The 9,027-nt window shown below is 44.0% G+C and overlaps 1 long non-coding RNA gene across 1 annotated transcript in view; it reads right to left on the bottom strand.

Moving 5' to 3' along the window:
• Positions 1 to 7,767: 7,767 nt before the first annotated feature.
• LOC138121077 (uncharacterized) overlaps positions 7,768 to 9,027 on the bottom strand; it is a 101,936-nt gene continuing 100,676 nt past the window's right edge. Inside the window, exon 3 of the long non-coding RNA XR_011156075.1 lies at positions 7,768 to 7,884. This is a non-coding gene — a long non-coding RNA (uncharacterized lncRNA). The remainder of the gene's footprint in view (positions 7,885 to 9,027) is intronic.

Genomic DNA, 9,027 nt, shown 5'->3' with positions numbered 1-9,027 from the left:
AAATCACTTTCTCTGCATTTTAATTCCTTTCAGTTTGACAGCCTTAAAGCAGACGGATCAGGCTGAACCAAAGATTTCACCAAGTGTAAGCTAAGCCTGTTTAAAATGACTGCAATGTTCATTTCAAACTAGGAATTATAATGCAAAAAGTAATTTTTCCCTCAATGTGTAGGTAACAGCCCTGGGCAGGCCCTTTTGGGAAAACATATGCAACAGCACAGTGCTGATTGAATCAACCCAAAAAATTAGCAGGACCACAAATTTGCAGAGAGGTTTTTGCATTCACTCCACTCTGCTTGAAACCAGAGAGACTCTAGTGGCCTTCTCAGGTCTCATCAGGCTGCTGCAGCTGTTGGTCCGAGACTAGTTAGTGCTAATCTTGGCCTAAAGGCTACAGAGACACGTACTTTTGGTTTGGGGAGGCTGCTGTGACTCCAGCAGCCTGATTTCTGTGCTGCTTCGCATATGCTCACCCACAAAAGCCATGGACTGCTCTTTTCCACAAATCTGTACCACGAAAGCTGCCCTGGCAGTGATCAGTGGAGCTGCTCCACATGTTTGCCTGGCACGTATCCAGGATGGGAGGTGTGTTATCAGGCCACTCTGCAAGTGTCAGGTGCTGCCACCAACACTTGCTGATAATGCTCCATATGCAGGGAAAGATGGATGATATTGTAGCTGGGATATTTTATTTTTTTTCCCAGCAAAATGAGAGCTGTAACATTTCACATCTCCTGCCAGAGAGGACACTACCAGCACATCACTTGCAGGCCCAAACTGGTGATATCTATGTGCTGTAGTAACTGGCTCTCCAGCACTCCTTTGATGATAACCATAATTCCAATTCATAAAATACAACCTGAAAATATTCCTTGAGCACAAAATTTTGTTATTTATAGACCCATTTCCCAGAATCTGATATTTCTGCAAGAAACCTAGATATTGTCTTCACTCTAGTCACCATCCAAACCTCTGAATAAATCTACAGTCCCAGGATAATCTAAAAGACAGAGACAAATGAAGTCCCTGGGTAATCACAAGAGTGCCAGGTGATACCAGAATTGTCAGGAGGATGTTTCTGATACCAAGTGAAGCACCTGCCCTTTTGGTGAATGTCATCAGACCTCAACATGAGCTGGACCATTCCCAGCTCCTCACCTTTGAGGGGACAAAGCTTTCAGACCCCTCTGCAGGCTCCCCTCTGCCCACAGGAAGCAGCACTCACTGTGCTGGTGTGTTGGGCAGGATAGAAACTCGGCTCTGTCATAGATTTTATTCCATTTTATTACTCTCAGCTCTTCCAGAGTATTACAAACTCTCAAGAGACCTTTTAAGACATTTGCTGATGCTTCACTTATAAATCAAATCTCTCTTTCCTGGATACTTTGCTGTACTCCATCCACCTCCTGGGCTGTGGGAATAAAATCTTGTGGAGGACTGAGCCCACCTCCACCTTCACACTGTCTCCCCCAAAAAAATGTTAAAGGGAGAAATTTTCCCAGTGTGAGCTCAGATTTTACTGGTCAGCCTTTTTTTTTTTTGTTACAGCTTAACTAGATTTATGCCCCCTCTTTCCAAATGATAATTGCAACAGGTAAAAACAGCACTTCACTGCTCTTTCTGGATCTGCAGAAGATTTTTTTGAGGTTTGTGGTGTCGGGTGGAGGTGGCACCTCTTCACCTTCCTGACTGACAAGGCTGTGTCAGATGGTGCCTGGGAGTGTGGGCGTGTCTGAGACAGGGGAAGGCTACTGGGAAAGAAGATATTCTCAACCAACATCTTTCCTGAATTGAAATTAAAAGCTGAAAAGATTTATTACAGTAGCATATTCATGCTGCTATATTTAAGGTGATGGCAGTGTTCTCAGCATAATCCTTCTTATGCACCGAGGATTAAAACTCAGCCATAATAAAGTAGCCCAAACTGAGACTTGTCCTCAAATGTTTCCTATTTGAAGCATTAATTTTATTTTATTAAATTAAAAATAAAATCAGTTCAAGACTTTTGTAGGTTTGGAGAAGAGAACAAGGAGGAATTCTGTCTAGAGACTTGCCCCTGCTGATTGCCAGAGAAGTCAAAAGACCCAGGCAGAGATGATACTGCAAAGGGAGAAAAATGTTGCTGCTTTTCTTGCTTTGAGCATGGGATATCAGCCTATGGACTAAAGAAGTGCCTTTCCACATAAACTGGTGATAAAAATTCAAATAAACATCAATTCCTATCTGCACTGTGGTGAATCCTGTGATGCTTCCAGGACTTCTGGGTACCAGCTGAACTTTAAAAAGCCTTGGTTTCCTCCCTGGAGCCTGTGTTTACTCTTGAACATGCTACAAATAATTAATAGGTTTATCTGTTGAAATGATACATAGAACAGCAATAAAGGTACTTTGCTTGTGCAGTAGGAACAAATGTCTGTAAGGGAACTTGCTTTTTTCCAGTATACTGTCGTTTCCAAGAATATCTAGTTTCCTGAGATCTCTTTTGTTGATGGCCAATATTTTTATTCCCTAAGTTCAAATGAGAACATGAATCATAATTCTGATCATGTTAAAGAGGTTTAGCAGGATTGTTTTCCCCTTTGAACCAGGTGTAGGGCTCCAGGTCAGGATCCAGCTGCCTGTGCTGGACCAGTAGAGTGTATTCAGGATGGGGAATGCTCAACGAGCATGTGGGAGCAGGAGGAAACCAGACTAATTGTGGGATGTTCCCTGCATTGGCCACGCTCAAACCACAGCCTTGGGGACCAGCTGGAAAGAAAGACTGGTGGCTGTGCTGGCCCTGGGCACAGGGAGCAGGTCTACCTTAATGCAGCCCTTTGCTCTGAGATAAGGATGAAATGATTCTTTGAAGCTGAGATAGTGGAAAGAGGGGAAAAATTTATAAAGCTGGTGAGAGAGCTTAGTGCTGCTCATAGCATCAGAAATGGCCGGAGTCAAGGTGTCCCTTCGGGGAGTTTTAATAGGAAACTCTCCCAAGAGCATGTTCCAGCTGGAGGAGGAGGAGGAGGGAGGACCACAAAGAGGGGTAGTTGGTCCTGGAGCAATGTAATACCAGCAGGAGACTGTCCTTTTCTAAGGATGCTAAAATCTGGGATTCAGAGAGACTGTGGAGCATAAAGATGTTATACACACGAGACTGGGGTAATACATAGCCTGGTAATGTCAAATTAAATTTACCTGAACAATTTCAATTTGATTCCTCTGGGGGTATACATGGATTCACGATCTTTAAGCTAAATATTCACATGCCTTTTTTTCCTGAAGTGTCCATGTGCACAAAGTGTACCTGCAAAGAGCTCCTTTAAAGAGCAACTGTTTGATATTTTAATTCCAGAAAACTGCTCAAACACTGCTCTGGAGGCAATGACTAACTTCCTCTCTGGCTTGTCTATGGAATTCATAAGTTTAGAATTAATTTAGAGGAGGGTGACATTATTGCCACTTTACAGAGGAAAGCATTGAGTCACAAACAAGAATTCTCCCAAGTGCAGTAATTGCAGAACCCAAATTGTGATGATGCAGGGCTGGGTATCTCATGCCCCAGGGTGTTTGCTCTGTTAAAATATCTGGATGCAGCTGGGGGAGCTCAGCACCCCTCTAAGGCCAAATTCCAGGGTATCGCCCCAAAATGAGCAGCTTGCATCTATTAATGACTCCAAAAATGTTAGAACCTTGTGTAGGAACTCTGTGAGGGGGATAGAAGGGGGTAGCACATTATCCAGGACTTTGGAGACAACTGTTTTAAAACCAGGATGACCTTTCTAGTTTTTTTTATGGAGAATTTGTGGTTTGGATTGAAATTGTCTGATGGAGAATTTTAAAAAAATTATGTAAGAGAGATTAGAGGTTTCTGAGGGAAAAAAAAAAAGAAGAAAGCATGAACAGCAATCTGCTCTGTTCATTTTTTGACTATTACAGGGGGATGTGGAAGGATTTTATGCTGGGAATATGCTTTTTGAAGTTCCCATAAAAATCTGTTCAAATTTGGCCATGCTAAATGCATTTGTGAAATTACTATTTGCACATGCTCAGAAGAGCCTTTTAAAATTTTATATTTGGCAGCTAAAATCTCCAGAGAACCACCTGAGCAGCTTGGAGCTGTGCCATACCCACAGGCTGATCAGACTCCAGCCCAGGACGTCAGCGTGAAATGTGGGATGGGGCGGGCTTTTCCCAGAAGAGGAAGATTTCAGCCCTATGGATGAACATGTGAATGGCACAAAATAGATGTCATTATACTCTCAAAATCCACAGATAGCATCAGCAGAGACTGAACCAGAGTCTTTGCAAGTCAAACAAAATTCCGAAGGGGTGGAGCTGTCAGACTGCTTGCAATAAATTCTGAGTGATGCTGCTCTCTGAATACACCCCTGATTTGGATGAGGTTTGTGGCGTGCATTGTCTGGACAGTCCCTGCTCCGATTTTCCTGCTGCAAACAAGGAACCATCCCACACACAGTGGTGGCACAGAACGTTTCCTCTCACCTTCCCCACTCCTCGGTTTTTGGAAAGGCAGCAATGCCGGCCCATCAGCTGCCTGTCCAAATTGGATATGTAAGTCTGGAGCAAGAAGAAAACATCCTTGCTGAGGGACAGAGAATCCAGCCCTGCTCAGGGATGGAGCAAACAGGACCTTTCCTTTGCACATCACATCCCTAAATGTGTCAACACATGGTTGGGTCAGCAAAGGGGAGTTTTACCTTGGAATGGCCGCAGGGAGATAAATGCAGCAACGCTGTTAAATAGAATTAGCTATTTATTTGCATGGCATTTAATTGTGTTGAATAAAGGTCAGTGTGTTCTCACAGTCTTGCCATTTGTGTTGAGGAAAGGAGAGCAGCTGTGGCTCTTCTCCCCATCTCCAGGATATCAAACTCCCTTATTTTACAGCCAGGTATCCACAGCTACCTTTTATGAACTCACTCCATAAAGAGAGGTTTCTTGCCAAGAACACAAAAAGAACTTATCTTAAAATTCTCATCCACCACGACAACGGAGACGGGATTGCACCCAGAAGCAGCAGGGCCGTGAAGAAACAGCATTTCTCCAGGAAGCCTAACCAGAAAAGCTTGGCTGATACATTTTTCCCCTGGTCATTGGGATTTACCCACATGTGGTCCAACATGTCACACGCACCCCTGGCCATGTGATGTACTTTGAGTGTCCCTTGGTCCTGTGTCGTTTATATCTCACAGTGAGCTGCCACAGATCTACCTTGTAATAATGTTCAATTAACAGGGAGTCCTTTGAGACTCATCAGTGTCATCTTACCCCTTTCTGTGCACACCTCACACTCACTCCAGCCCCAGCAGGCACCAGTGTGATAGGAACTGGGACTATGTCCCAGCAAACTTCACTAAAGTCTTTTGGTTGCAGTGCAGATTCTGCCTGCTCCCCTATCCTGGTGCAAGTGTCATGACACGAGGGTCTGAGGGTGGAACACGCCTCACCCCACCTTGCAGGACACCGTAGAGCTACATGGACTCAACCCCCGGCCCACACAAATTAAAACACAATAGGTCTCCATGTGGGTGGTCTCATTCAGGAGGATTTAATTACAGTGAGATGAGGAGCCTCCATCCAAGGGTTTCACCTGCTTTAGTCTTACACCTTTTCCCGATAATTTTCACGGCCTTCCCTTAGGCTCCGTAAGGCTCAGGCAGCTACAGAAGTAGCAATATTTCCCTAAAAGAGCCATTCCCAAATGTCTCCTTTGGGTTTTTCATAACTTGGTACTGTACCAGCTCTTCTCACCGGGCTACCGTGTGGAATAATGTACCCAGGCGAACATTGTTACATGAAAACACAAATACTGGAGATGCTGACAGATGGAGGAATCACACTGTTTTGAGGGAAGGAAGGGCAGGATAGGAGCAGGAATATCAGAATGAGTCTTGCCGTTTACATGTAACAAGCTACAGCTATATTTGGATACGCTGAGGCATTCACAACCTTCCCAATTGCCAGGCTTTCAAATACACACATTACCACCAGAAGTGCTCTTGCTTAAGTGCTCCCATCTCCAGGATTTCCTTTGAAGTATCTGACTGAAGTAATGTAAAGTGCATTTCAATTGGCAGTGAATGCAGGTTAAATGGTAACAGCACAACAGATCCAGTGTTTGTTCCCTGGGCTTTTTCTTTTACCAGTCTCTCTTTTTACGAGGCTTGGTTACTTACTGTAACGCTGCATTCAGGCACCTTCAGTCTATTAAGCCTCTTTCCTGACCCTCTATACAACTGCTCGAGGATGCTGTGAGCTGTATCAGTACTGCTTTAGTACACAAAAAAAGTGAGTAAATGCACTGCTGAGTGCACAGGCTGAGCAGCAAGCGGTGGGTAAACTCCCTTTAGAAATCTGTGCACTTGCATTTACCCTTGGCTACACTGCCGAGCTGGCTGCAGACTGAGCCAAGCGCTGCGGATCACTTTGGATTTGTGTGTCACCTCCCATACATGTTGATGCAGTATCAACTATTTAACCTTTAAACAGAGTGCTTTTCTAATCCATTGGATTGGCTGAAGGACGTATATTATGTTAACAAAATAGCCAAGCCTGCACTGAGCAATGAAATATCCCCCTGCCCATGCCAGACACTCTCTCTGCCTTCGATTGCTGAGCCAGTGCTGCAGCGCTGCTCTTTGAAAAGCAACCAAAAAATGCATGACAGGAACTGAGATTATCCTGAGTCACTGATGTTGTCCAGAGGTCCCTTGCCCTGTCTGGACCTGAGCAGGATTTCAGTCATCAGAAAGAGGAAAGACCCAGTGCAAAAGTGGGGAATGAATGCTCCTGGCAGTGAGGCATCAGGCTGGTTTATAATGGAAAAAGGACTGATCTGGGTCATGGATGTGCTAATACACCTTCCAGGTGTGTCAGGGAGAGGACAGGGATCAGCCAAAGAGGGACACAGAGTGGAGTCCTTCCACTTCTGTATCACAAAATCAGGCTGAGTGACTTCTAAGGGTAACAAGAGGAGGGATCACATCCTAAAACTGCTGTGTGGTACAGCCAGGCTGAGGTCTCCCGCCAAACCCCTATTTGTGCCTGTGTCTACGAAGCAGAAATCGGAATTGAACTGCTGCAGTTAACTTGCTTGTGCTTCATGCATACACACTCAAGAGGATTTTCTTGGTTTGTTTTTTTTTTTCTCTTTAAGCTGTGAGACATTTTTTTCAGATTCATCTTGTTGGAGCGGAAAGGGGGAGAAAAAGGAATGTTTCTTTAGGGCTTTGCTGAATTAAACCCCTTACATCTGAGCATCCTCCAGATCTGGATGTTGGCACCTCCCTACATCTTCCCCATGGCTTCTCTGAAGCTGCACCCATGATAGATGTTTAACATGCTGTAATGCATATTCCTCTGTAATGACTTTGGTGGGGCCATTACCATGAGTTACACCAGTGACAGATTGATACTTAAGTCAGTATATGTTTGCATAATATCTGTCTGCGTTCCCACGTAGCCCCCCATTACCAGTGCACATAATGACAGCACCGAGAGCCACATGACTGGTGGGTTCAGCCCCAGTCCCTGTCACTTATTGCCATGGCACCCAGCACTGAATCACTGAGGGTGTTTAAATAGGCAGACATTAATTTATAGAGTAAATCATTACGAAATGGAGGAAATAAGTGACTATCATTGGCACTGATTTGATCTAATGGAGTCTCACAGTAAATTGCTAATATTCTCTCTCTCCCACTGTATTTTTTTTTAAATGAGAAAAGCAAATAAAAATATAAACCTTTGTTTAACTTGCCATATACATTGCCAAGTATGTGGTTTGCTGATGATGTACAAATCCAGCTCACCTCCTCCCTGCTGCTTCTCCAGTTGGGGAACAGGATCTCCTCCTTGAGGTTTCAGTAGAGACTCGGTAACCTGAAAATTGGAGGAAGACACATTTATTGCTCTCTCCTACATGGCCTTTTCCCTTTCTTGTCTGAGCGAAGGCAGCTTTTGGTTCACTCAAGTGGAAGTTGGCTGTCCATTTCCTGATGGCAGCAAAGAGCAGACTCCCATCTGGTTGATGCAGATGCCACTGTTTTGACTTTATCCAGGTGGTCACCCAGCAAACCCTGTTGTGCCTAATTATTTAAGAGGGTTGTGAAACACTAGGTGATTTTATATACCATATGTGCTAGAAAACATAAGCATGAAGATGCTGTGACTTAATGATGTGGCAACTTCAGCTCCAAATCTTCCATGTTTTACAGCTTAAATCTGACCTTTCGCTTTCCTGTAATGCACTTTGTAGCATTTAGCATGAAAGAAGAGCAAACAGAACTGGAGATGGGGAGGTTATCAGCAGCAGTTACAGAGCCATCCTCCACCCTCTATCAAGATAAAGCACTTGACTCATTTTAGAATATCCATCCTAGGGGGAAGAAGGCGGGAGGAGAGAGGGGAGAGCCTGTCCATTAAATGGAATTTCAGGATTTGGAGATCAGAGACTTCCTTCATGGTGTTAGAGCAAATCACAGATCTCCTTCCTCAGAGCAAAACAAAAACACACCGGGTCTCCTGCTCTGGTTATTAATTTATTTATTTTTAACCCATGTAGTTTGTTGCTTTGACTTCTCAAACAATGGGAAGGTACAAGGAGAGAAGGATAATAAATTGCATTCCCTCCTTTTTGCCATCACAGGAAACCTTGAGGGACTGTTCAGCAAGCTGGAGCTCTTATCTGCCTTTGGGCGATCTCATTATCAAACCTTCATTTTGCTCCCCAGCAGGAGAGATGGCCTGCAATGTATGATAACCTCTACTTATGAAACTCACACTCCAGAAATCTCTGATAATAGGCCAGCTAAAATGGAAAACCAAAGAGCAGGCACCAGGTTTTCAGCCACCAATAAAGACTACACACATGCACACACACAGAGGCAGGTACCAACACACATATATGTTTTTAGTTTTATTTATATTTCTATTTCTATGCACCAGCCGCACTCTGATGGCACCTCCCAGAATTTAAACCACAAAGCTAATAGGACTAATGTTTTCCAGTATACTTGAAATAAT

Source organism: Aphelocoma coerulescens, chromosome 20 (genome assembly GCF_041296385.1).
Source record: "Aphelocoma coerulescens isolate FSJ_1873_10779 chromosome 20, UR_Acoe_1.0, whole genome shotgun sequence".
NCBI lineage: Eukaryota > Metazoa > Chordata > Aves > Passeriformes > Corvidae > Aphelocoma > Aphelocoma coerulescens.
This window is presented reverse-complemented; position numbering and strand designations above follow the sequence as displayed.